This window comes from Monodelphis domestica, chromosome 4, assembly GCF_027887165.1.
Source record: "Monodelphis domestica isolate mMonDom1 chromosome 4, mMonDom1.pri, whole genome shotgun sequence".
Classification (NCBI taxonomy): Eukaryota; Metazoa; Chordata; class Mammalia; order Didelphimorphia; family Didelphidae; genus Monodelphis; species Monodelphis domestica.
In genome coordinates this window covers 124,862,141-124,889,529 of record NC_077230.1, presented here as the reverse complement: position 1 = coordinate 124,889,529, position 27,389 = coordinate 124,862,141, and positions in this window count along the sequence as shown.

The window sequence follows — 27,389 nt, the reverse complement described above, 5'->3', positions numbered from 1 at the left end:
AATTCAAAAACAAAAACAAAACAAACAAAAAACAAAAATATATAAAGGGAAAAATATGGAAGAAAGTTAAACTTTGGGGAGAAAAGGAAGAAAAAAATTCAAAATCAGAATCAAAATACCAAAATCTATAAATAAAATGTTGAGTAAACAAGAATAACTTCATAATGGGCCCTTGTAAAGATCCAATTTACACTAATTTCTATCCCACAAGTCTGTAGGACAGAATGCAGTAATATTTCACTTACCACTTTCAGCCAAGACTATAGGAAGTTGTCATATTATAAGAAGTAAAGGAACTAGAATTTTATTTTGATAGGGAAGAGTCATTCCCTGGTCTGACTTTTTTCATTCTCAAGGATATAGGGAGCCAGCATAATAGTCAAATTTATGTACTTGTATGAGTACTTCATAAAGAGTGTAGATACAAGGAAGTCCTACAACTTAATGTATGTCAAGCGTCGCAACCTCGATTCCACATTAGTATTTCCTGAGTTCTCTTTTGGCCCTATTCAGGTAAAGTCTGTGCTCCTTCTTTTTATCCCATTGCCTGGAATCAGACACAAGCATTAATCATAGTCCCATAACATTTTATCAATAAATGGCAGGTTCCCACAGTCAAAAGCTGTTTGGGTATGTATATTTAAACATATTACTGCAGATAGAGAGGAAAAAAATTTAATTGTATGTACCTTTTGTACAAGAAATGAGGAAAGGGAAAAAATCAAATATTCAAAAGAAAAGCAATAATAAAAAATAAGGGAAAGAGAAGAAAAATCGGGAATTCAATGTGTTTTTGAAAAAACAGTATCCACTTGTCAATGGATTATTGTCTTCAATGCATGTGATAGAATACAGTCAATCAGTCTCAGCAGAAAATGCTCTCTTTACATATGAGCAATGAATCCAAGAGTCCTTTTCTCCAACCTTTATAGATGTTGGAGTAGTTAACAATATTTGCAATGGTCCTTCCCACAAAGGCTGAGTTGCTCCAATAAGCTGGAAATTTTTAATATACACCTTGTCTCCTGGGTTCAGGTCATGAAGTGAAAAGTCTAGTGGTCTGGCTTGTACTGCAGCTCCAGATTCATGAAGTTCACGCAGCTTATGCTGTAATTCCTGTATATAGGAAGCAATAGTAGTATCTCCCCCTAATAGTGATGTATATGCCGGGGAGAAAGGTTTAGCCTGTATAGGCAGATGTCCAAAAAGCATCTCAAATGGTGAAATATGTAAGTCTCCTCTAGGCCTGCTTCTAAGATAAAATAGGGCCAGAGGGAGAATTTCAAGCCATTTTAAATGGGTCTCAGTGCATAATTTGCCAATCATAGTTTTAAGTTCTTTATTCATCCTTTCAACTTGGCCTGAGCTCTGGGGATGATATGGAACATGGAATTTGGGAGTTATCCCCAAGCAAGAATATATTTGGTTTAAGACAGAATCAGTAAAATGACTTCCTCTGTCGGAATCAATACGTGCTGGCAGGCCAAAACGAGGAATAATTTCTTTTTTTTTTTAATATATTTTATTTGATCATTTCCAAGCATTATTCATTAAAGACATAGATCATTTTCTTTTCCTCCCCCCCACCCCCTATAGCCGACGCGTAAATCCACTGGGCATTACATGTTTTCTTGATTTGAACCCATTGCTATGTTGATAATATTTGCATTAGAGTGTCCATTTAGAGTCTCTCCTCTGTCATGTCCCCTCAACTGCTGTATTCAGGCAGTTGCTTTTCCTCGGTGTTTCCACTCCCATAGTTTATCCTTTGCTTATGAATAGTGTTTTTTTTCTCCTAGATCCCTGCAAATTGTTCAGGGACATTACACCGCCACTAATGGAGAAGTCCATTACGTTCGATTATACCACAGTGTATTAGTCTCTGTGTACAATGTTCTCCTGGTTCTGCTCCTCTCATTCTGCATCACTTCCTGGAGGTTGTTCCAGTCTCCATGGAACTCCTCCACTTTATTATTCCTTTTAGCACAATAGTATTCCATCACCAACATATACCACAATTTGCTCAGCCATTCCCCAATTGATGGGCATTCCCTCGTTTTCCAGTTTTTGGACACCACAAAGAGTGCAGCTATGAATATTTTTGTACAAGTCTTTTTGTCCATTATCTCTTTGGGGTACAGACCCAGCAGTGCTATGGCTGGATCAAAGGGTAGATATTCTTTTGTCCCCCTTTGGGCATAGTTCCAAATTGTCCTCCAGAATGGTTGGATCAGTTCACAACTCCACCAGCAATGAATTAGTGTCCCTACTTTGCCACATCCCCTCCAGCATTCATAACTTTCCTTTGCTGTTATGTTAGCCAATCTGCTAGTTGTGAGGTGATACCTCAGAGTTGTTTTTGTTTGCATCTCTCGGATTATAAGAGATTTAGAACACTTCTTCATGTGCTTATTAATAGTTTTGATTTCTTTATCTGAGAACTGCCTATCCATGTCCCTTGCCCATTTATCAATTGGAGAATGGCTTGATTTTTTGTACAATTGATTTAGCTCTTTATAAATATGAGTAATTACTTTGTCAGAGGTTTCTATGAAGATTTTTTTCCCAATTTGTTGTTTCCCTTCTGATTTTAGTTACATTGGTTTTGTTTGTACAAAAGTTTTTTAGTTTGATGTAGTCAAAATTATTTATTTTACATTTTGTGATTCTTTCTATGTCTTGCTTGGTAATACTTTCTTTTAAAAGCACCTTAGCAACAAAAGCCGCCGTACCTCGGGTCGCAGGAAATGCTTCCGGCCATCTTGTCAGTTGATCTACTATGACTAGACAAAATTTATAATGTCCAGCCTTTGGCATTGTTATGAAATCTATCTGTAGGTGCTCAAAAGGTATGTAAGCAAGAGGAAGCCCACCAAAAGCTTTTCCACGAAAGGCGTGTTGGTTATATGCTTAGCAGGTAGAGCAGGCTGAACACACTTTAGAGGCTATGGTAGTTATACCGGGGGCTATCCATACTCTCTTAACAGAGTCCACGATGCCCTGGGTACCAAAGTAACCATTTTTATGCACAGATTGGCAAATTTGGTGATAGAAACTTCTAGGGAGCAGGGGTTTCCCTTCAGACGATACCCACACACTCCATTAATCTGTTTTGCTTTAAATTTTTGTTTCCATTTTTCCACTTCCTTTTCATTATAGGAAAGTGACAAATTTAAATTATCAGTGGTGGTTAATGTTAAAATTAATCCAGGTCCTTCTATGGCTGCTAGTTTTGCAGCGGCATCTGCTCAGTCACTTCCTTTAGAGACAGGGTCAGAGCCACCTGTATGGGCAGAGCAATGAACTACAGCTAGGGCTTCAGGCAGTTTGAGAGCAGAAAGAACTTCATTAATAATGTCTGCATTAGCTATGGATTTTCCAGCTGAGGTTAAAAATCCTCTCTGGAGCCATAGCATCCCAACTGAGTGACAAATGCCAAAAGCATATCTAGAATCCATATAAATTGTTGCCTTTTTTCCCTTGGCAATTATACAGGGATGTTTCAGAGCTTTCAGTTCTGCCCCTTGAGAGCTAATATTAGAGGTCAGCAAAGCTGACCACTCAGTGGCAAATTCTGTGACTACAGCAGCTCCAGTGTAGCGTATGCCATCTCTCATAAAAGAAGAACCATCAGTAAATAAGATCACATCTGAGTTGTTTAAGGGAGTGTCCAAGAGATCATCTTGAGGCTTTTCTGCCATGGACACTAGTGTTTCACAACTATGTAATGGTTCTCCTGAAGTTGGTAAATTTGGAAGCAAGGTGGCAGGGTTAAGAGTTGAACAGCGCTTCAAGGTAATGTTTTCATTGTTTAACAAGGTTATTTCATACCTTGTCATTCGCTGATCAGAAAATGCCTGTGTTCTATGTCTTAGCAACAATGCTTATACTTCATGTGGGCACATAATTTGTCAATGGGCATCCCAATACTAGATCAACAGTTTTTGTCACTAGTAAGGCTGTAGCAGCTACTCCTCTAAGACATGGTGGTGCTCCTGATGCTACTGGGTCCAGTTGGGCAGAATAATAGGCAATCTGCACAGGAACAGCCGACTTAAGTGAGCCTACATTGGAAGAAGATGTGGCCCAAAGGGACTCCGGTATATCTTCAGGTATTGCAAAGGTGGGATGCTCTTTTTTCTCCTGACTCTCTGAGAGAATTACCGGGAGTGAATTTAAAGATTCCTCTGGTACTTCCAATGATAAAGAACCATCTGGGGAGCAGGTTATTGTGGCTCTGAGTTTGCATAGAAGGTCCCTCCCCAGCAAATTTAAAGGGGAGTCAGGCATCAAAAGGAAGGAATTTTGTACCTCTAGGGGTCCTACAGACACCATTCTAGGAGGAAGTCTTTTAACTCTTTGGGTTATTCCTGATACTCCCATTACATTCTCTGAGCCAACAGAACAACATTGTAAATCAGGTGTTCTCTTTAATACAGACCAGGAAGCTCCAGTGTCTAATAGACAATCATAATAGGTGTTACCCACCTTTAAAGTAACATGGGGTTCATTAGTATGGGGGGTAGTGGATAGGGATAACGGTTAGTAGGACATCAGGGTCCAGAAAATCAAAAGTTGTATCCTCTGATTCTTGTGCCCCAGCCCCCCCCCAGACACCTTCATTGTGTTTGGGAAGTTCCTTGGGCATCCCCCTGAAAAGAGCCCCCCCGAAGGGCACCTCCTGAGGGGCATTCGCACCTCGAGTATTTTTTGGACAAGCACCATTTTTTATATTTTGTTGTGGAGTTATTTCATTTGAGTTATCATTTTCCCAATATCCATTCCTAAAGTCATCATTCCTAAAGTTGTGGTTTTCATTGTCATAATTATATTTATTTCTATAATTATCACTTCTGTAGTTGTTATTAAACTGAGTATTCCTTCCTATAATCTTGAGAAAAGCTCTACACTGTACTGTATTGTGGCCCTTCTTCCCACAGAAGTGGCAAGTAATGGATTGATAATTAGATTTCTGGAGAGGGGCAAGTGTCATTGGTTCATTATCATGCCCACTTTCTAATTTAGTTATCCTATCTATTACACATCTCATTTTTCCCTTCATTTTCTCCATGTCATCATTATTTTCTTCCTCCTTTTCTTTGTTTCCCTTTAAAACATATATAGCTGTTTTTTGCAATTCTTCAAGGTCCATATCTGACCATCTTGGACATTGTGTTCTAAAATAATTCTTAATTGCTTTGCAAGAGTTATTGACAAAGATCCTTCTAACTTGTCTTAAGCTACTCTCTTTAGTTAGGTCCCAATCCAAGTATCTGTTCCCAAACTCGGTTATTCTATCCATGAATCTGGAGGGTGTTTCTTCCTCCTTTTGCTTAATTTTTTCAAGTTCCATCCAATTATCTGTACTGTTTGCACATTCCTTCATTGCTGTAAGGATGGCCTCTCTACAATGGTATAGTTGTAGATAATCCTCAGGATTGTTATAGTCCCATTCAGGATCCTGAGATGGCCAATGTGCTGCATTACGCCCCAGGGTTTTGTTGACATGAGCAATTATTTTATTTTTTTCACATTCAGTTAAAAAAGCCTGTAGCAAGTTCTCAACATTCTTGTAAGATGGATTATACTGGAAAAAATATGTCTCCCATCTTTTTTGTTACTAGAAAGGGATCTTTTTCATATGTGGGGATATTTCGTGTAAATTCATTTATTTCTTGGGGAGTAAACGGTATCCTATGTCTTAAAGTCACCACATCTCCATTCTGTCCTATTTCAGGTACTTCTCTTAGAGGAAACAGGCCTCTAGTTGAGTTTTGTACCTGTGGGTCAGTTTGACAAGGATAGGTTTCTCTAGGAGGATGGGATTTCCTTTGCGTTGGAATTTGGTTTTCTGTAGGAGAGGGAACATGAGAAACTGGGATTGAAGGGGAAGGGTTTTGGGGATTAAATTCAGTCAAAATTTGCACTACATGAGAGAAGCAGTCTGTTAACTGAGCTATAGGGAAGGTTTTTTCCATCTCTATTTCAGGGAAGAAAATTTCCTCATTCAAAGGTTCAGAAACAGGTCTGTTTCTGGTAGAGTGGGTGTTTGCCAATTGATCCTGTAAGAAACATTTTAGATCTTCTAATTGGGTTTGTATTTTATCCTTAATTTTTTTTTTTGTTTTAGCATCTCTAAATACAGTATTGAGGAGTACAAAAATGACAGTACATATTAATATAAAAAATTGGAGGTATCCTGCATTCCTCAATGCCCCTAATTCTTCAACTGCCATATAGATGTCAAAAAATGTAGTATTCATTTATATATATATAATAATTATTTCTCTAACAGTCTTCACAAAACACGTGGGGAGCAGGGCAAAGCAAAAAACCTTCCACAGGGTTTTTTTTTAAACCTAGGAAGTTGTTCCTTAAGGGAAAGGATATTTAGAAACAGCTCTCCCAGCCAAGACTTTAGGGTCCTGTTGCTAAGATTTAAAACAGCTGTTTTCTATCTAACTATCAGAGTCACACAGCTGGGAAGTATCTGAGGTCCAATTTGAATCTAGGACCTTCTGTCTCTAGGCCTGGCTCTCAATCCACTGAGCCACCCAGCTGCTCCTTAAGATTAAAGGGAAGAAAAAGAAAAACTGCTGATTCCAATTTAACTTAAGGAGAAAAGAGAAGAGAGAAGACATTTTTTATACTCACTTGTTCTAGCAGCTGTGTCTTTAAGCCGAGTTAGATGTCAAAAGGGACTAAGGGCTGACCACACAGGAGTCTAAAAAATTCTCTCAATAAACTTCTGAATTTTCTTGCCTTTTTACTCTACTTTCTCAACACTTAGTCCCTTCGTGGTCGCCACAATGTGAGATGGAAATGGGAGGGAGCCAAAGGCTTCAGGAAGAACTGGGTGGAGAGGGTTGGTTAAGAGAGGGAGTGAGGGAAGAAGGAGGTTAGGAAATAGATTGATCCATCAGCCATCAGTAGGGATCAATAGGCAAAACCCCAGAGCAGACACTAAAGCATTCCCTTGTAGGCAGCTCCCCTGTATACCAGCATCCCTATGTGGCATCTCTCAGCATTTCTCATTACTACCTCTATTACAAATAAGCAGCCTCAGGTTCCTATAGGCAGCCCTCTCTAGACACAGCCAACCAGAGAACAGCAGTCATTGTAAAAGGAAACAAATCCCCCTCATTTTACTTTCTCCATTTCAACAAGTAATAGTTCAGTTTACTCATCTATTTCAAGTGACACCCTTAGTCTGACTGTACCCAAAAATCCCACAGGCAAGAAAGATAGTAAAGATGGTCAAACAAGTAGTTTTTGGTGTGGTGGTTTGGGCAGCCATTGCTTGCTTTTGAATTTATCATATTCTTTACAGCAAATTAACTCAAATGGTGGTGGAAAGTGTGGATTATGTAGGAAATGTGAAAATGGCTGTGTTACAAATACCTTTCCGAAAATAAATTAGTTCTCTCGTAAGTCCTGGCACAAGTACATATATTCTTCATGGCTGTGTTGCAGTCTCTAACCCAAGTGAGGAAAGTTTTCAGATTCATGGTTCCCCTTAAGGCAGAGAAAATTATGACCATTGATAACAACTTAGACAAGATGATTAAGGCAGTGTTTGAACAACTAATTAAGGGAAAAGGTCTAGATTTAGTTTTGGGCAAATACAATGAACAAACTGAGAATGCACCTAAGGAAACTGAAGGTAGCAGTGGAAATGAGAACCAGGCTGCTAGTGCCCCCTGAGAAAATCTGCCCATTGAAGGAAGTCACCAAGCTAACAACTAATGCTGGTGTTATTCACTCAAAGGCCCATAGACAATTCACTCCTCAAGAACTTGAGTCCATTAAATGCCATTTTCCAAAATTTGTGGATAATTCTTTTAAATCCCACAAGGAGTTGAAGAGAGCATTTCAGATCTTTGATCCTGATTTTGAAGATGTTGAATTTCTTTTATCAGAAGTGTTCAGCCCCAATGAACAAAGGAAATTTGTGGAGACAAGTAGATCTGAAAGCACTTTGACCAGCTGGCCTACTATTGATCAAAGAATGGATTTTGATTTCACCAATCCAACCTGCATGTCATACCTTAAATGGTTCAGAGGATTTGCTTCAAGCCATTAAACAATGCTGTTCTAAACCAAGTGCATGGTCCAAATTTGATAAGGTCAGGCAGGGAAAAGGGGAACATCTTGCCACAAAAATAGACCATCTGTCAGAAATGGCAGAGGCAATCTTAGGTTTAGAAGCAGATAATGACAAGACAGCTGGCCATGTACATAGACAATTTCTGAGGGGATGGACACCCAATTTGAGGACATTTTAAAAGAACTATTTACCTAGATATGATTCAGTTTCCCTAATAGAATTGAGAGAGGCTGCAGGTTACCTTTTTGAAAATAGTTCAGATCAGAGCAAGGAAGTTCAAGACCTTAAGGATAAGTTAGAGAGGACTGAAAAGGATTTGAAACAGAAGGAAATTGAGGAAATAAAATATCTAAACATGGTCAGAACATACACAAAACCTGTTTCCCAGAAACCTAGTTACCAGTCAAGATCAGTGCAAAAAGAGAAACTAGGGAGTGTTTCTTTTGCCACCATAAAGGGTACTTGATTAGAAACTGTTTCTTGAAGAAAAAACAAGAGAGTACTAACAGAGAAAAACATAATGCAGGAACTGGGTACCAGAAATCCACTTGCTGTTCACACTGCTAGTTAAAGTCCTCACAACAAGCTCCTGATTTGAGGGAAATGCAAAAGGCAACAGAAACTGGAGCTAAGCCTAAATATTCAGAAATGGTTAGAAGGGAATTATGAAGCCAGGCACTTGGAGGTAGAAGAAATTGTGATAAAGAAGCTGCAGTTAAAAATAATAGTAAAAAGTCGGGAAATAGTGTAAAATTGGTGCAAGAAAGTGAATCTGTGAATGATAGCTATTGCAATAAAGCAAGAGAAAGACAGAGCCATATTAAAGAAAACGAGGCAGAAATTAATAAAATAACATCTCAAATTGCAAATGAGATGAGAGAATTTGATATGTCCTATATAGTAACCACCCAGGAAAAGTCTGTAAAGGAAATCAAATCATTCCTAGAAAACTTTTTCCAATGTAGAGTGAAAATGGGATTGAATTATGCAAAAGAAAAAGAAAGAGACACAAGAACTTAAGAGAAAGTTTGTGACTAAGACAGAGACACATCATTTCAGTTTCCTAAAGGTTACTGTTGATAAAGATAACAAGGCTCTAAAAACATTCACAGAAGACCCACCAAGCTTAGTTAATTCTCCCAAGAGCTTTATGGCAGAAATACCATTTGTAAATTCATCTAGTTTGAATCCAGAAGCTAGTACTTTCCATCTAGCAGTGAGTGATTTAGATAAGGAAAAACTAACTGATAATGAAGCTGACATTGCTTTTGAACACAAAGATTATCATATTCAAAGAAGTGGAGGTGACATTTCAGTTAAATTTGAATCTGGGGATGGAATGGCAGACTTAGTAACCACCAAGGATTCAGTTAGTGCCAACGTTCTATGGGGCACAGGGGTATCTAGCCAGAGCAATTGCCATGGTTTAGTTTCATGTTCCATTGAAGATTTCATTGGGATTGAATCAAATCAAGAAGAATTGGCTGGGTTACATATATACCTAAAAGAGGGTAGCAAAGGCATAGACAATGAGTCAGAGATCATGAACTCCATGAACTCCTTGGCTACTAAACGAGAAAGAGATACATGTTGTTGTGGGGGGCAAAATGAAGACACACATCCTATTACTGATGGAGCAGGGGGAAATGCAAAAATACAAACCTTATTGCCAGAAGCCAGTAATGAATTAGAGGGAAAGATTCCTATCTCTACACAGTCAAAGGAGAGGGAAAATGAACATAAACCTCAGACAAGTGTTAGAGTAGGATCTGTGATTATTAACAGTGGAGAAGATCTGCATAACCCCATACCATCAAGTTTACCAATTCAAAATGAAAACCAAAAGCTTAGTAGTGAGACACATCCAGAAACTGATGTGAGGAACACAGAAGTTGGTGACAATGGCTTAGATCAAAATGCAAAGCCAGAGTTGCCAATATCTGACAAAAGTTTATAAGGAATTGAGCAAAATCCTAAAGTATAGTGATTGCATTTAGTGACTCTGATTCAGACACTGAATCCAAAGGGATACCAGAAGAAGATTGTTGTGAGAATTAAATAAGATAATATTTTTACAGGGTCTGGTACAAGCTAGGCATTTAATAAATATGTACTTCCTTTCTTCTAAAATAGGTTATTGAACTTTTTTTAAATCTCTAGCTTTCTAGGAATTTTTGTTCCTTATAGGAAGTCAAAATTTTTCCTTCTACATCTAACCATTACTCCCCATTGTATACTCTGATAGGAAACAGAAGTCTTATCCCTGCTCCACACCAACATTCGAATGCTTGTAGACAGTTTATCTAGTACAGTTACTCTATTTTACAAAGGAGGAAGCATAGATCTGGGGAGATTAAGTTGTTTTCCTAGTGTCTTTTTTAGTAAGCATCAGAGATGGGATATGAAACCAGGTCCAATGAATTAATAGCCAGGGCTCTTTCTCCACTATTTTGGAGCCTCCCCGTGCTTCCCCTGTACTTGAGATACAGAAACCAACTAGAAGGTTACTGCAGGAGTCTAGGCATGTGGTAATGAGGACCTGCACCAGGGTAGGGGCAATGTCAAAGGAGAGAAGGGGTTGTACAAAAGAGTTAATAGGAAGAAAAAATGGTAGATTTTAGAAACGATTGGATATGCAAGAGGAGTGAGAGTGGTAAGTTAGAGGAGTCCTGGGTTGTGATCCTAGAAGACAGGAAGGACAGTTTTACCCTTAATGGTCATAGGGAAGTTGGAAAAAAGGGAGAGTTTGGAATGTGGAATTAGTTCAGATTTGGACAAACTGAATTGAAGATGTCTATGGGACATCTGATTTGGGATGTCTAACAAGCATTTGGAGATGCAGGATTGGAGATAAGGCCAAAGATTAAGACTGACATATTTGAGTAGATTTGAGAATCAGTATAAAGATCACAGTAGAATCCAAGGGAGCTGATATGATGTCCAAGTGAAGTATCGGTAGGATAGAAAAAGAAGAAAAGAGGACTCAGGACAGAGTCATGGGGGATATCAGCAGATATGACCTAGATCAAGTTCTAACAAAAAGAGATTAAGAAGGAGAGTTCAGATAAGCAGGAAGAGAACCAGGATGGATTAGGGTCATAAAAGCCTAGAGATGAGAGTATAAAGAAGAAACTAATTGACAAAGAGTGTAAAATGTGAGATGAGAGGAGGGTATACATGGGAGATTATGGTAGAGATACTCAGTGTTTTTCAGTGAAATGTGAGGCAAGGTTCTCATTTGAGAGGAGGAGGGGAGGAGCAGATATGGAAGTTTTGAGAAAGAATCAAAAGGTTTACAAAAATACTTGTGGTGAGTAGAAGGTACATTGGTTATTTATGCCACACAGATGATTCACACTGAGGTTATAGTCCACTAAAAACTCCCAATTTTTCTAAGCTAACTGTTATCTAACTACACTTCTTATGATATTCTACTTGGGAAATTGCTTTTTTTTAATTCATGTAGGGCTCCATGTTGACCTCAATTCAATTTTATCTTGGATTTAGACAGGATTGGGAGGTGGAGAGTAGAGAGGATGCTGACTGTCATTCGATGTGTTTGCTATTCCTCCTAGTTTTGTATCATCTGCAAAATCTTGGCTCACAAATCATGCCAAATCACTTTGTGGCATATTTTTAGGAGTTTTATATGAAAAATAGGATGGGTCACACTTTCCACAGTCTAAACTTTACAAGTCACTTCTGCTTTCTAAGTGAGAAGAGAAAGTCAATGTTTACCCAACTCTCGTTTGCAAACAATGTGTATTTGCCCTTTTAAGGGTGATTTTTTTTATTCCTTCCGTGCCAAATGCTTCAAACAGCCTTTCTCTTTTATGCCTTTATTTGAAAGAACATTGGGTCAAAATGTCAGGCTTTCAGAAGATTTTCTTTTTTCCCCTAAAATCTTTCCTTCTTAAAAAATGTTAACGTTAAAGAGAAGTGCCCAGTGAAGAAACCTTGCTTCCTACCTTTTTAAAAATAAAGATCATATCTTTGCCTACTTTAATATACTTCTTTATATTAATCTGAATATACCATTCAATAGGGTTTTTCTTCTCTATACTTAGAGAGGTCATCCAGCTCAAATGCATCAGCCATCTTTGACCAATGCAAATCTTTCTTTTCATTATTTTCTCTACCTTTGGGAAAGAACAGAACACTTCAAACAGATAAGAGGAATTGAAGATTCATTTCTGTCTCCTAGCTGTTTGACTCTGAGGAAATCATTTAACCTTACTTCACCTGTCAAATACAGATAATAGTATGTGCACTAGCTACCTCATGGGACCATCATGATTAAACTGTGGTATAAATCATAAAATGTCAAATGAGCATGTTATTATTGTTAATAACAATAACAAATGCATTTCAAAGTTCAGCATTTCAAAAATGAAAATTTGTGTCTATGCCTTAGGTGCCTAGTAGACTTTAAACTCCTTACAGGCAATATCACATCTTATTTACTTATCTTTATGTGTCTAATGCAGAATTTTGCATTACACATTATTTATTATATTATTATGTAGGCACTTCATAAATGACTGTTGAATAGATGAATGAATTCAAATATAGGTTTAAATGATAAGAGAATATCAATAAACTAACAGCGTGTTTTTAAAATATGTTAATTTTCTATTATTTCTAATTATTCTCTCTTTTGTAATTCAGAGTTAAAAGCTGTGGTTTTCTTTTCTAGAATATTTAGGACTTATCTTTATTCATAGTTATGCCATAATTCTAGAGTAGAATTTGTCCTGGAAATGTAAAATTAGCAAATTTCAGTTTATTTTGAACATTGATTGCAGTCAAAACCTTCTGTTCCTTTTCTTTTCTTTTCTTTTCTTTTCTTTTCTTTTCTTTTCTTTTCTTTTCTTTTGCCTTTTTCAACATTTAGAGAATCTCCCAGCCATGGTTTTTCAACTACTGAGTATATGATTTGTACATTATCTATTGGCATAAATACTAAGAAAGTTTGTCTTTGAATCACAATATGTATTCATTTGAAAATTATCTGAGTTGTTTTTACATTTAATTAAGAAAAAATAAAAATAGAAATCATTCAAAAGCAATGCTTCACAAGTCCTGATTTCTTGGCTACCCACATCTATTCAAGGAATAGAATGAATTCGTTAGGAATGGAAAGCATGTTGTTCCCTACTGGAGGAAAATGATAAATTTGATGTTATCTATGGATATATTTCCTTTAGATTTTTATTTTTCCCCATCATTTAATCAGATCTCAGTATCCACATCATGCTAAAAGATATCCATTGTTTCTTTTTTCTTTTTCTTTTTGTTTTTAATTCGCCAAACATGAATCATAGTACTGGTTATTATTTTTATAGGTGATCCTCATAGTCCATATTAATTATCAAAATCTGATATTTACTTACCAATATGACCTTCAGTATTATTCCCAGAAGGTTCCCATAGCCATTGGATTTAGACTTCCATTTTTCAGGTACCTTCTTGTAATCTTTATCATTCTGGACTTTGGTTATGTGCATACTACTGCAGAAGGGATCTCATCCCCTCCCCCTCTTGAGTAACTTGACCTGCCCGTGAACATTCCTCACATAACACAGTTATGGCAGGTTTTGCATCTGTGTACATGCTGTACGTCAATAAAAGTGAAGGGGCAGTGACTTTTCCGGGCTTTTAAACAAACACAGAAACAAAGCAGAAGGTAAGGGGGAAAGAGGAAGGGACTGGCAGGCCATTATATATATATATATATATATATATATATATATATATACATACATACACATGTGCCTATATGTACATCTACATGTGAGTCAGAAAGACTGACTCACAGTCAGAAAGAGCTGGAGAAGGAAATGGCCAACCATTCCAGTAACTCTGCCATGAAAATCTCTAATGGGGTCATGAAGAGTTGGATATGATTGAAACAACTGAAAAGAACATATGTGTAATATAACATTAATACAATATACATGCATGTATGTACATATATGTTGATGTGTGTTTATATGTATATCTGGTTATTGTCTTTCTTCCTACTCAAAGAGGACCAAAATGACATCACTGTGTGGGGATCAACATACAGTGACTGATCAGACCAATATGAACTTGGAAGACTCTACCACAGGCTGGGCACCAAGAGCCCATCTGAACATTTGGGATCAAGTTGCTTCTAAATGTGTGCGTCTCATATTTCTCTTGAGCTGCTGTAATTCTGCTTTTCTCATAAAGCACAGGGACTTCTTTAATACAACAGGCTTGCTATGCTGGGCAATTCTGTGCTAGTGTCTCCCAGGTGTCACAATCAATACCAAAGTTCTTCAGAGGGACTTTGAGAGTGTTATTCTATCACTCACTTCTTTTGACCTGTGTGTGAGTTCTTGCCTTGTGTATCTTCTCTGTAAAATAACCTTTCAGGCACAAGTACATTTGGCATTTGAAGACTGTGGCCAGCCCATCAGAACTGTGCTCTCAGCAGTAGAGTCTGAATGCCTGACAGTTTGCTTAAGAAAGGACTTTGATGTCCAGTACCTTATCTTGTCGAATGATCTTCAGAATCTTCCTAAAACAATTCAGATGGAAGCTATTTACTTTCTATACCATATACATAAACATATAAATATACATAAGTAAATATATCACATATTCACACACTCTGTGGGTCTATATTATAAATATATACACTCAGAGAGACAATTAAAATAGCCTTGTAATCAGCCCCTTGGCAATGAGACTTTACAAACTCAGCAAGACTGGACTTTTCACAGCAGACATCCATTCCATCACTATGGTGAATTTCAAAACCCATCCAGTTTTATAGAACCTACTAGGTACTTGTGCTGTAGTACAGAAAAGGTCCCAAGAAATACATTAGTCCACAGTGGTTAAGCATGAGAAGAAAATGTTACCATTAATGTCCTAGAAAGAAAGACTATGTTTTATGTCTACTTTGGAACAAAGGGAATTTTGGAACTAGAGGGAGGAAATATGTCAGAGGGACAGAATTATTCTGGCGATCTTGGGTTTTATTGATATTGATTACAATGAACAAAATGTTCTAGGGTTTAATTTGTTACTAGAATTTTCAGTGAGATTCATAGGTTGAGAAGAGCAGCTAGGAGTTCGAAGAGACTACAGAACATCAAATGGGGACTGGATGAATGAAGTGAAGATGTTTGTCCTATAGAAAGGAAAACAAGGGATATATTATTGCTTTCTTCAAATGTGGGAAAGCCTGCCATGTGGAAGGGGGACACACTTGCATGCTTTGCCCTAGATGCCTGAAGTAGTACAAGTATATGAAAGTGGCAGAAAGGAAAAGTCTGTATAGGTGTCATGAATAACCTATTTCCTAATATTTCCTAATCCTACCTAGTAATGGAATGGGTTGTCCCAAGAGATAATGATTTCCTTATCACTAGAGGTCTTCAAGCAAAGGCTGCACAAACATTGGTTTGTGGTAGAGAGAATTCTTGATAGAGAAGGCATTAGATATAGTTTCTGAGGTTGCCTCCAACATCTGATTCTGTTTGAGGTTTATACAAAGTCAATAAGCTATACATAAATCATAATATACCAGAAGAGCTTATATGTACAATTCTAATCATAGAGTGTTAGGAGTAGAAGTGTTATGAGAGATCAATGAATCCAGCTTTCACTTAAACTGAGTCCCTGAACTTGCCCATGAGGACAGTTAGTAAATGGAAGAGGTAGGATTCAAAACCAGTTTCTCTGACTGAAAGTTCAGTGTGTCTTTCCTCCAACATCATAATAAGGAAATAGCATTCTATAGCATCAAGGGGTAGGATCTTCTCTAGGAGTGTATGAGGCCCAAGACCCAGAGCCTAGAATTCTCTCCAATAGAGAAAAGAGATGTCTAATATTGTTTTTCAGAATGTAATGTTCTACTATTGTGTGTGGATTCAGAAAAATCACTTTGTAGGCCCATACCCTATGTCCCCTCTCATGGACAAAATTCTTCTTCAAGGAAATTCAGTTTATAATAAATGTAATGGACAACCTTGAAGAAAATCCAAAGTTTAAAGTCCAACATTAAGCTTGAAACACGCATGTATCAGCAGAGGAACTTTACTTGGCTGATTCTGAATTGGGGAAATTACAGACTGATCATATGTAGAAATAAATCATGTCTTTTTTGCAGAGTTAATGATCTCTTTTTTTCTATGATGCCTTCCTCTTTTATCTTTTATTTTAACTACTCCTCAGCATCAGCTCTGCTGAGAGGACTGAATCTTAATATCTGTATGACTTCATTTCCCTCTGCAAATATGCACTACAATATGAAATATCATATTGTTATTTTACATGAGTATTTAAATCAAATTGTAGGGTTTCAGTTATAACAAATCATGAAGATATTAAAGATTTATTCAAAAACTGACTAATGAGCAAAGTGCTCAAGGACCAGACTTATGGATATATTTCTAATATTTCACATGATTGATTTTGAATCCTTAAATTGGTTGGGTCTTAAATTTTGTGGAACTTAGAAATAAAGACTTTACTGTGTTCTGCAGTCTGAAAGCTAGCAGACCAGTTTTACAGGTCCTTTGTAATGTCAAAGACAGACATTCAACATCTGAATGAGATGGTGACTGTTCTGGAGGAAGAAGGCCTTTCAAATGAGCTTCTTGTCTGGGCATTGGCTATACCATTGTCTTGGTATCCCTTTCTTTATCTGGTAATTGATTGTCAATACTATGATAATATTTCTGTCATACCACCTGTTTGATTGATGTCCTGCAACCCCCATTGCTACTTTCCTTAATAAAGGCAGTTCGGCTCACTCACACTATCTTTCTGACCATCTGAAGAGGAAGAGTTGACCTGCTAATATGCTAAAGTTTTGTCCTTGAGTTCCTTCTCTCTCTCTCTCTCTCTCTCTCTCTCTCTCTCTCTCTCTCTCTCTCTCTCTCTCTCTCTCTCTCTCTCTCTCTCTCTCTCTCTCTCTTTCTTTTTCTCTCTCTCTCTTTCTCTCTCTCTCTCTCTTACTCTCTGTTCTTTCTATGGCTTAGTCTCTCTAGCCCATAAGCTTAACTCATTACTTTCTAGCTTCCATCCTCCCTCCAGAGATGATTCAAACCCATGTGAGAATTATATGTATGAGCTTGCTCTCTACACAAATAATCTGATATAATTTTAAAGAATTATACAGTAGATAGAGAACTGGACCTATCATTAGAAAAACCTGAGTTTCAAAGTCTCCCTCTGATACTTATTAACCATATGACCATGAGCAAACTCTCCAGCTTCTCTGAACCTTAAGCAATTCCATAAGATTTTGAATAGCTGATGGGTTGTATCCGCTACTAATAATTAGATCTCCCCCACTAACAGAATCAGAGATTACTGATAGATCATTTGTTGATGCCTTTGTACCAGAAATGGACTTGTGTTTTCATTAGTATAGGAAATTCTTGAATGGCATAACTTTCTAGACTTACAGTGGAGGGCAGCACTTTTACCTTGACCACTTAATCATCTAAGATTGTTGCCTGGACACCTGAGAGGTTAAGGGAGTTGTCCAGAGTCATATCTTTCAATTACTCTTTCATATTCCTTTACTATCTGAAACCTGACTGAGGAAATTTTGACAATTGAGAAAGTGACATTTTTGACCCAAGGGTGCTGACTGCAGAGAATAGGATTGAATGAGTTTTTCAGGGAGTTCTCTGGGTGGACAGAGAAAGTATTGTACTCTTGAGCTAGGAAGTTGGAGAGAGATGATTAAGGGTTGATGGTGAGGAAGGCCAGGCACTAATGACATACTTTCTCTAATTTCACTAACAACTAACCTGGCAGAAGTTTACTTGGTCTAACGAAATGCAAGTGTCCTCCTAAGAATACACCAAATATTGGACTCCCAAGGTCCTGGATTCATTGTGCATGAATCAAGGGACACCTGGTTTCCCTAGAGTTTTGGACTAGGCATTTCTGCTAAGATCTACCCAAAAAGAGTACCTTGAGATAATAAAGCTAACTTGGTCTTTTCTTGACCATAAGTAACCAAATAGCCCACAATCACATGAGTCACTAGCAACAAAATTAAAGATTAAAGTCTTGTCCCACAAATGGTTTTGTTTTATCTGAAATCTAACACAAAAATGATTTGAAGGAATTTCTACTCTGGGCCTACTTTGAATTATTAATGGTAGCCAACCTTCCTACAAGGGATTGTCAGTTATCAATGAGTTATAGAATTCCATATTATGAAATGTATTTTTTATCTCAAGGGAATGACAGTTGGAAATTCTGGACTTCTAAAAAATGTTGGCAAAGAGAGAAAATAGTTTTCTATAATGGAAAGAGTGACAAATTTGGAATGAAAGGATCTCAGTTTTAAATCCTAGCTCTTCCAATTACAACCTGTGTGACCTTGGGTAATTATTCAACCATCCATAAACTGAAGGTGTCAGCTAGATTATAAGAACAATAGTAGGACCCCTTTAAATGTTTTAAGGAGAAAGTATTGCTAAGGGCCTCCCATAGACCTCCTAATCCAGAGCTCCAAGGTATATTAACTAATTAAAATGAATTCTATAGCTTTCTAAATTTTCTTCATATTTCTTTTGGTCTTTTGGGATGGCCTTCATTAGTCCTCTCTTCTTTCTTTACATAGAATCTCAGGATGAAAAGAGACCTCAGTCCAACCCTCCCTGAAGCAGAAATTGCCTCTATAGCCTTGCTTTCATGCGGTCATTCCAGCCTCAGCTTATGCAGTTCCAGAATTGAATCCATTCTCCTTTAATGGATGGAGATTGAAATTGAACATGGTACGTATTTTCTTAGAGTCTGGCCTGTGGGTGTTGAATACAAAGGAAGTAAAAGTTACCACTGGAGCATATTATGCCCCTGCCGATCCATACCAGATGCATTTAAATTGTATCTGGATAAAGCTAGAAATGTATTTTGTACAGGACTATAGAAATTCTTGAAATGAAAGATGGTTTTTATAAAGCACCTATTGCCATGCCCCTGTGGTATATTTGAGGCAATAGTGATTTACTATTCCAATCGTCTCAACTGATGGTTCAGATTTAAATGCCCATGAATCACTCAGGAGCTTATACTACTCACTCTCAGCCAGGAATAGCCTAAGGCAGCTCTACAGACAGTTCTGGCTGATGGACATGGAATGTCTATCAGAACAAAACTGCTTACCCCAGCCCTTTTCCACTGTGTCCAATTAACCTAATGGCATAGAGATTTTGCAGCTTAAAGAAGTAGACCCCCTTCCCTGGGAGGCAGTTTCCTCTCTCTAAAGGTTTTTGCCCTATGATGGCTAGCTTCCTGCCATGGGCAACAGCAGTGCTGAGTGAGGGATCATTATAGGATGGAGAACTCAACTAGAAAGGAGAAAGTTCTTCAGAAAAGTCAGTAGCTCTATTGGCTCACCAAGCAACATAAAGGAGTGATGGTATCTGGGAGATTACACAACTTTCCTTATATTACTCCCTGCTCAGTAACATAAATTGGCTCCCCATTACCCCCTATAACAAGTTCAAATTTCCTAGCTAGGATTTTAAGGCCTTCCAGAATTTGACACAATTCTACTTTTCTGACCTTATTTCCCCATTACAATCCATTACTTTTCTCCTTAAAAAGAACTGAAAGGACACTATTGTTCTCACTTTCTATGGAAAAAACCATACTTATCTTACATTTTCTGAGATATTTTTGAAGGATTTTAAAACTACCCTTGTTTTTTTTTTGCCCCTTACTTACAGTTTCCTCTTCTTCAGTCATTTTTCTATTGTATTCCAACCTACATGATTCAATTTGGAGTTTTCTTAGCAAAGATGCTGGAGTTTTTTTTTTCTTTTACTTCTTCAGCTCATTTTACAAATGAGGAAATTGAGACAAACAGGGTTAAGTGGATTGCCCAAGGTCACATAAGGAGTAAGTGTCTGAAGTCAGATTTGAACTCAGGAAGAGGAGTCTTACTAATTCCAGACTGAGTGCTATATCCTCTGTGTTCTCTCCACTGCCCTATGTATCACCATTTTACAGATGAAGAAAAGGAAGAAGAGAAAGGTTCAATAACTTTCTTGTTGTTCTTAGACCCAGAGATCAAAAAACTGAGGCACTAGAAAGGTTCAATAATACATCCAAGATCACAGAACTGCTAAGTGTCTGAGACTAGATTTAAACTCAGATTTTCCTGACTAAGAGAGCAGAATGCTCTTTCAGGGCCACCTTTCCGCCTCCTAAAAAAGACTAAATAGAGTATGTGAGCAAGCTATTTAAAAAAACAAGAGCAACTGTAATTTGTTATGATTTTATTTTATAGTGAGGAAATTAAATTTCATTTTGTGAAATAAAATAGTGATTCTTTCAGAATTAGAACCTCCAAGTTAAAAAATAAAGGCCACAAGGTCTCAATTGCCCAAGATAACAAAAAATTTAGATATGATTGAAAATCTGCCTTAATGAAGCAGGGTAACAGGTAGTTACTTTGATATGATTTCAGAGATATTTAGAAAATACCACTCTCTCACTCCAACCACACCCCAAAATAAAACTTGCCTTTATTGTTCAATGTATTGCCATAAATTATGCCTTTAGAGAGACATTCATAACATTGGGTTATCGCCTTATTCAGTCTACAAATGATTTCTTTGGTTTTCCCTTTATTTTTCCATTTTGATGTAGGCTGACATGGGAGATAAGAAAAATAAATATTAATTAAAAGAAATAAAATGGATTTAAAATGGAAATCCTAAAAAACCTTTTAGTTGGAAGTAGATATAATATTAAGCTGTTTTCATGACCAACACAGGTACAAATTGGCTTGTGTGACAGAGGTTGGCACTAGAGAAAAGGTCACACACTAAAAAGTGTGTGAAATAGATCACCTGGACAGGAGAGGGGCCCCAGGAGTTGGGAATCTGGAGGAGGAGAAGACTCTGGTGGGAGTGAGCAGTGAGGCTCTCAATCGGGAGAGGTGTATTAAAACTTTCTCCTGAGTGTGCTGGTGACTGGAAATCTCCCCCCCCCCCCAACACTTCCCAATTGAAGGAACTTTCTGAAGAGAAACCTGAGCAGACTTTACCTCAGCTCCTGTTGCCCAGGGGTGAGTCAATCTGACTTTCTCTCAGGGGGCTCAGGCTGCCAAGATCTGAGTCCCCCCCCCAAACTCAAGGAGAGAAGGGAAAGGGTTTAGTTAGAGACAGGGACCCCCTTTCCCCACTTTCCTTTTCCCATCCTTCCCTGCCCATTATTCCTTTTGTATTACCCGATTGAGTGGACATTAAAAATCATTTATTCCCCAAACTGAGTGAGTGAACAGAACAAGGGGAGACCCTTTGGTCTCGAGTAGTGGAGGGGGGACAACAGGGAGAAGAGTGAATTGGGGAGAGCAGCTTTAGCTAAGGAGGGAAGGCAGAAGGGGGAAAATCCTCAAATTCCCTCTCTTCTCTCTGAGCCAACCCCTGAACATCAGTTGTCTCCCCTGTACCCTGCTTTGTGAAAGGAGGTTCTCCTCTCTTTCCCCCTCTCAATACTGAAAGTCTTAATTTTTTACTACACTTGCCAAAGTCCTTTGGTATACCTAGAATCATAGAATGCTTTAGCTAAGCAAGATCTTAGAAATTATATAGTCTAAATCCTTCATTGTGAAGATAATATAAGTAGCCTCCCCCACCCCCAGAATGTGGAAGTGGCTTGCACAAAGAACAAGACACTGAGCAAGAGAGCTTTGGTGGAAGAGGATGAGTGGCTATTTTGCAACTGTTAAAATACGAAGAATTAGAGTGACCCAGACAGAGACAGAGAGACAGAGACAGGCAGAGGCTGAGAGATGGAAAGAATAGCATTATAATATTTGTAGGTAGTACAATAAGGCACTTAGCGTGGACCAAATGCTTTGTTGAACAATGGTAAGGGCTTTATTAAATAGAGTTTATGAATTTGCAATAGTCTGTCAGTGTGACATAAAGGACAGAGATCTGGCCTTAGAGCCAGGAAGATCTGAGCTCAGTCCCTTTTCTGACACATACTGGCTGCATGAACCTGGACAAGAAGTATAGCCTCTGAATGCCCTCATGTAATTCTCTAAGAATTTAAGTTCCAGCTGTTTCTTTTCTATTTCTATTTGACTACTCTTACTACTCCTTCTTTAGTCTCCTTTTCTGTATCTTCACCAAGGTCATGCCCCCTAACATCTTCAGCTGCCTTCTATGACTCCAACTGGATTTCTCATAGAAATCTTAAAATTAAAATGCTCAGAACTCAACTCTATTCTTCTTTTCCCTAACATTCTCCTTTTTCTAATTTACCTGTTATTCTTTAGGTCATCATTATCGTCCTGTTCACCCAGGCTCACAAGCTAGATGACAATACTTTCTCTCCCCTCTTGGATAACATAAAATACCTAGTAAGTTGTCAATTCCATCGTTGTAACATTTCTCATATATACACCTCTTCTATTTGATGTTGTAACTATCTTGGTGCACTCTCTTATAACCCCAAGCCTAGATGATTGTAATTGCCTAATGGTTAGTTTCTCTACCTGAAGCCTGACTTCAACACATCCTCCATTTAGCTATCAAAATGATCTTCCTAAAATGCAGTTATTGCCATGTCACCTTTACTCCCCCCACCCAAGTCTATTCAATCAACTCCAGTGGCTCCTTATTACCTATAGGATAAGAATTCTATATTTGGCTTTTAAAGCCTTCCATAACTAGAACTCTTTCTTCTTTTCTAGTCTTTTATAGCACCTCCACTTCATGTACATTGTGACCAATCAGGATTTATACCAGGAATGCCAAAAGGGCTTAATATATGGAAAGCTATCAACATAATTAAGAATCTTAATAAGAAAATTAATAAAAATCAAATGATTTACCAATAGATGCAGAAAAGCCTTTAATAAAATACAATGCATTCCTATTAAAAATGTTGGAAAGCATAAGCATGAATTGAGTTTTCTTAAAATGATATGAAGCCCATCAGTAAGGATTATTTGAAATGAAAATAAGTTAGAAGCTTTTCCAATAAGATCAGAGGTGATACAAAGATGACCTTTACCATTAACAGTATTTAATATAGTATTAGAAATGCTTGTAATAGCAATAAGAGAAGAAAAATAAATTGATGGAATCAGAATAGGCAATAAGGTAATAAAACTTTCTTTTTTCAGGTGATATGATAGCTATACCTAAAAAATCATTGAGACTCAAATTAAGTTAGTTGAAACTATCAATAATTTTAGTAAAGTAATAGCTTATAAAATAAACCCACCTAAATCTGCAGTATTTTTATATATTACAAACAAAGTCCTACATAAGAGATAGGGAAAAAATCCATCTAAAATAAACACAGATAGAATAAAACACCTGAGAGTGTACTTTCCAAAACAAACCCAGGAAGTACAAAAACATAATTACAAATCACTTTTTATACAAATAAGTTCAGATAAAAAAAGGAAAAATATGAATTGTTCATGAATGGGGAAGAGCTAAGATAATTAAAATTACAATCCTACCTAAACTAATATAATTTAACATAATTCTGATCAAATTACAAAACAAATTATTTTATTAAGGTAAAAAAGTAATAAATTCTCTTGGAAGAACAAAAAATCAAGAGCATCAAAAGAACTAATTAAAAATGTAAAGGAAGGATGTCTAGCAAAACAAAATCCTATACTATATTATAAAGCAGTAATTATCAAAATTATCTGGTATTGGCTAATAAATAGAAAGGTAAATCAGTGGAACTTAAAAGACATATAGAAAACAGTAATAAAAGATTATAGTAACCATGTATTTGAGAAAAGTATAGATCCAGGCTATTGGGAAAAGAAATCACCATTTGATAAAAATTACTGGGATATCTGGAAAGTAGTTTGGCAGACACTAGGTATTAAACAATATCTTACACCATTCACCAAGGTAACATCAAAATGAATACATGATCTAGATATAAGAGGAGATATCATAAACAAAATAAAAGAACTGGGAACATAGTATTTATCAGATTCATGGAAGGGAGAGGAATTGACTAGTAAACAAGAGATGGAGATAATTGTGAGATGCAAAACAAATGATTTTGAGGATATTAAATTAAAAATTTTACACAAATAAAAGAAATGTTGCCAAGTTTAGAAGAAAAGCAGAAAATTAGAGGAAAAATTCATAGACAGTCTCTTAAATAGAGTTTTCACATAAAAAACATGGAGAGAACTTTATCAAATTTAGGGTAATAAGAGCCATTCCCCAATTGATAAATGGGCAGAAGAAGTGAACAGTTTTCCGAAAACTGAAGAAATCAAAGGTATATGAAAGGAACATGAAAAAAAAATGCTCTAAATCACTACCGAATAAGGAAATGAAAACCAAAACAGTTCTGAGGAAATCATCTCACACCCATCAGATTGGCTTAAATGAGAAAAGGGGAAAATAAAAAATGTTAGAGGGGATTTGTAAATATGGTGATACTAATTAATATAGTATTGGTGAAATTGTGAACTAATCCAACCATTTTGGAGAATAATTGGGAATTGTGTCCATATAGTTAAAAAATTGTGTATATCCTTAGATCCAGCAATACTACTGTTTGCTGAGTCTGTTTTCCAAGGAGATGAGGGGAAAAAGAAAAAAAAATGCTTTATGTTCCAAAATATTTATAGCAGTTGTCTTTGCTTTAGCAAAGGACTAGAAAAAAGGGGATGTTCAGTGCGAAATGGCTAAAAAAAAATTGTGGTATATCATTGTAATAGAATACTACTGTTCTGGAAGAAATGAATCAATTAATATTTTTAACTTTGAAAGGACTATATGAGATAATGAAGAGTGAAATAAGTAGAGCCAAGAGAACATTATACACGATACAGACCTATTTATTATTTGAGAAATAACTTGTGAATATTCACCTCCAGAGAATGAACTGAAAAAGTGGAAATATGAAAGACATAATATATGTGTGTATGGTATGTGTGTATGTGAATCTGCTTCCCAAATGATACTTTCTATTGTGTGGGGAGGGGAGGAATTGGCCAAGATACCTGAAAATAAATTATGTTGATAATTTTTTTAAAAACCGTGGTAACATTCCTCTGAGATTACCTCCAATTTATCCTGTCTATGACTTGTGTGTACAAAATTGTTTTCATATTATCTTCCCTATTAGATAGAATTCCTTGAGAGCAGATAGTGTACTATTTGTTTTTGTTCTTGTCTCTCTGATCTCCTCACTTCCTACAATGCCTGGGACATAGTGGGTCCTTATAAATGCTAATTGACTAAGTTTTCTCATAGAGTTCCCTAAACCAATGAAATCACAGCTCAGGAAGGAAGGAAAAAAAGCCAAAAGAATTTCATCTCTTCCGCCAAAGGTCTTGGTAGTTTGAGAGCATCAAAAAATAAAATCTAGACCACAAGAATAACATATTTCTGGCAAATCATTGTTAGTTAAGAAAGAGAAGAATATAAAGACTTTTAGGGTTCAAGGGCAGAAGACAGCACATTGTTGAACTGATAAACTACAGAAAAAAGACTGTGAGGCAATGGTATCAAAGTTATAACAAGTGTAAAGGACCAAAAACACCCAGAGGATACGAGGGTCAGAATAACATTAAGAAGCATATTTAGAAGGAGGGAAACTTCTGAAGAGGCAGAAGGTCAAAAGATTGCAATCATTTTGCCTTTGGAGAAGAAAAGGCAACAGAGTCCAAAGTCTGCTACTTTGGGAAAAGAGAACAGTACTTTTCCCCAACTCATTTAAGGAGCCAGGAAAAGGTATCAAGGGCTATGGAGCCCTGGAGACTACCTAGTGACATTATCTGAGGCCAGATACCCATGGAAATAATTTATCATTGAGCCCTAACTAAAGGTTTAACTTCTGGTCACCTCTCTAAAGTCTTGAACACACTTTAATTATCTTTGTACCATGAATAAAATTGAAGCCAATTAGACCAAGGTTACATTTTCAAGGGTGGACATGTAAAAGTGAGTCTCTGGTCCCTACAGCAAGCACCAAGAGAGCATTTAGAGGCAAGGTTTTCAGGTCTTAGACCCATATATATTACCTAGCCCTGATTCTCCTTGTCCTTAACTAATAGAAATTGAAATCATAATGTGGATATTATCATGTCTCCTATGATAAAAAATAAATTAATAATGCATGTCCTGACTGTCCTCCATACCCACTAATGTACCTGAATTTTTAAAAAGATATGACTATCTCTGATGAAAAGTTATAAGAAAGACTGAATGTCTCAAGAGGGCCTCGTTCCCATTGATCCGTTTTATCTACTTACTGAGTCCAATGTTCTGAATCTCCTTCCCTGTGTGTGCCTATTCTCCCATGCACCCAAAACCACTTCATACTTTCCATACAAAAAGAGTGAAGAAAGCTGCTTTCTCCATCCTGTTTTGGCCTTTTTGTAGGCAAGACATTCAACCAATTCCCTCCAGAATGGCTTCCCTTCTCCAAATATTCCTCTGGATTACCCTTCCCTACTTTTACCCGACCCCCAATCCTCCAGGGAACCAGGTCTTTCTTTCCCATACTGTTCCATCACTTTCCTTCTCTGGCCAGTTCCTCTCATTTCAGTAGCTCTCAGGACTTATTCTTTGACAGACTTAAAATCTTAAACCTTAAATCACATCTCTCACTCCAAAATACCAGCTGCATCACCACTGCAGGCAGTATCTTCCCAATATGACAGGCAAGTGCATTATGCTAAGTAGATAATCACAACAATTAAATTAAAAGGTTATAATTTCATCCCATTGGGTATAGTGGGTCTGTCAAAGGCAATTATATTAAAATAGAAACCCAGTCTCCCTACAACTCCCCCCTGCTACCTGCCCAAATGTTCAGATTTTTAAATAGCCAAGTTCATTTGAAGTCACTAAAGTTTCAATAGGGAGGGAAGCCCAGAGGGAAAAAAAAAAGTACAAATTTGGTCTATATTTGAATCCCTTTTGGAGCATTTTAGATTCTGAGTTACCTCATTATAATGAGATCACCCTATTATAATGTGGTCCAAAAGTGCAGACACTAAGAACAGTACTGTCCCTAAATTAAATAGAAATGGTAATGGTTTCTAGCGTTCACTTCTCTTGTTTCTTTCATCTGACCCAGACTCGGCTAATGGGTTATGAAGAAAGCTGCATTCTTAGGTAAGTGTGAGTAACTGGGTAAAAAGTGAGAGATCCAGGATCTAAACCAGATGCCTCATAATTATCTAAGGATGACTCCTGGATCATGAGCTTGAGTGACTGGCAGAATGCTGTTGCCTTTTATTTAATATGTAAAGGAGGGGGGG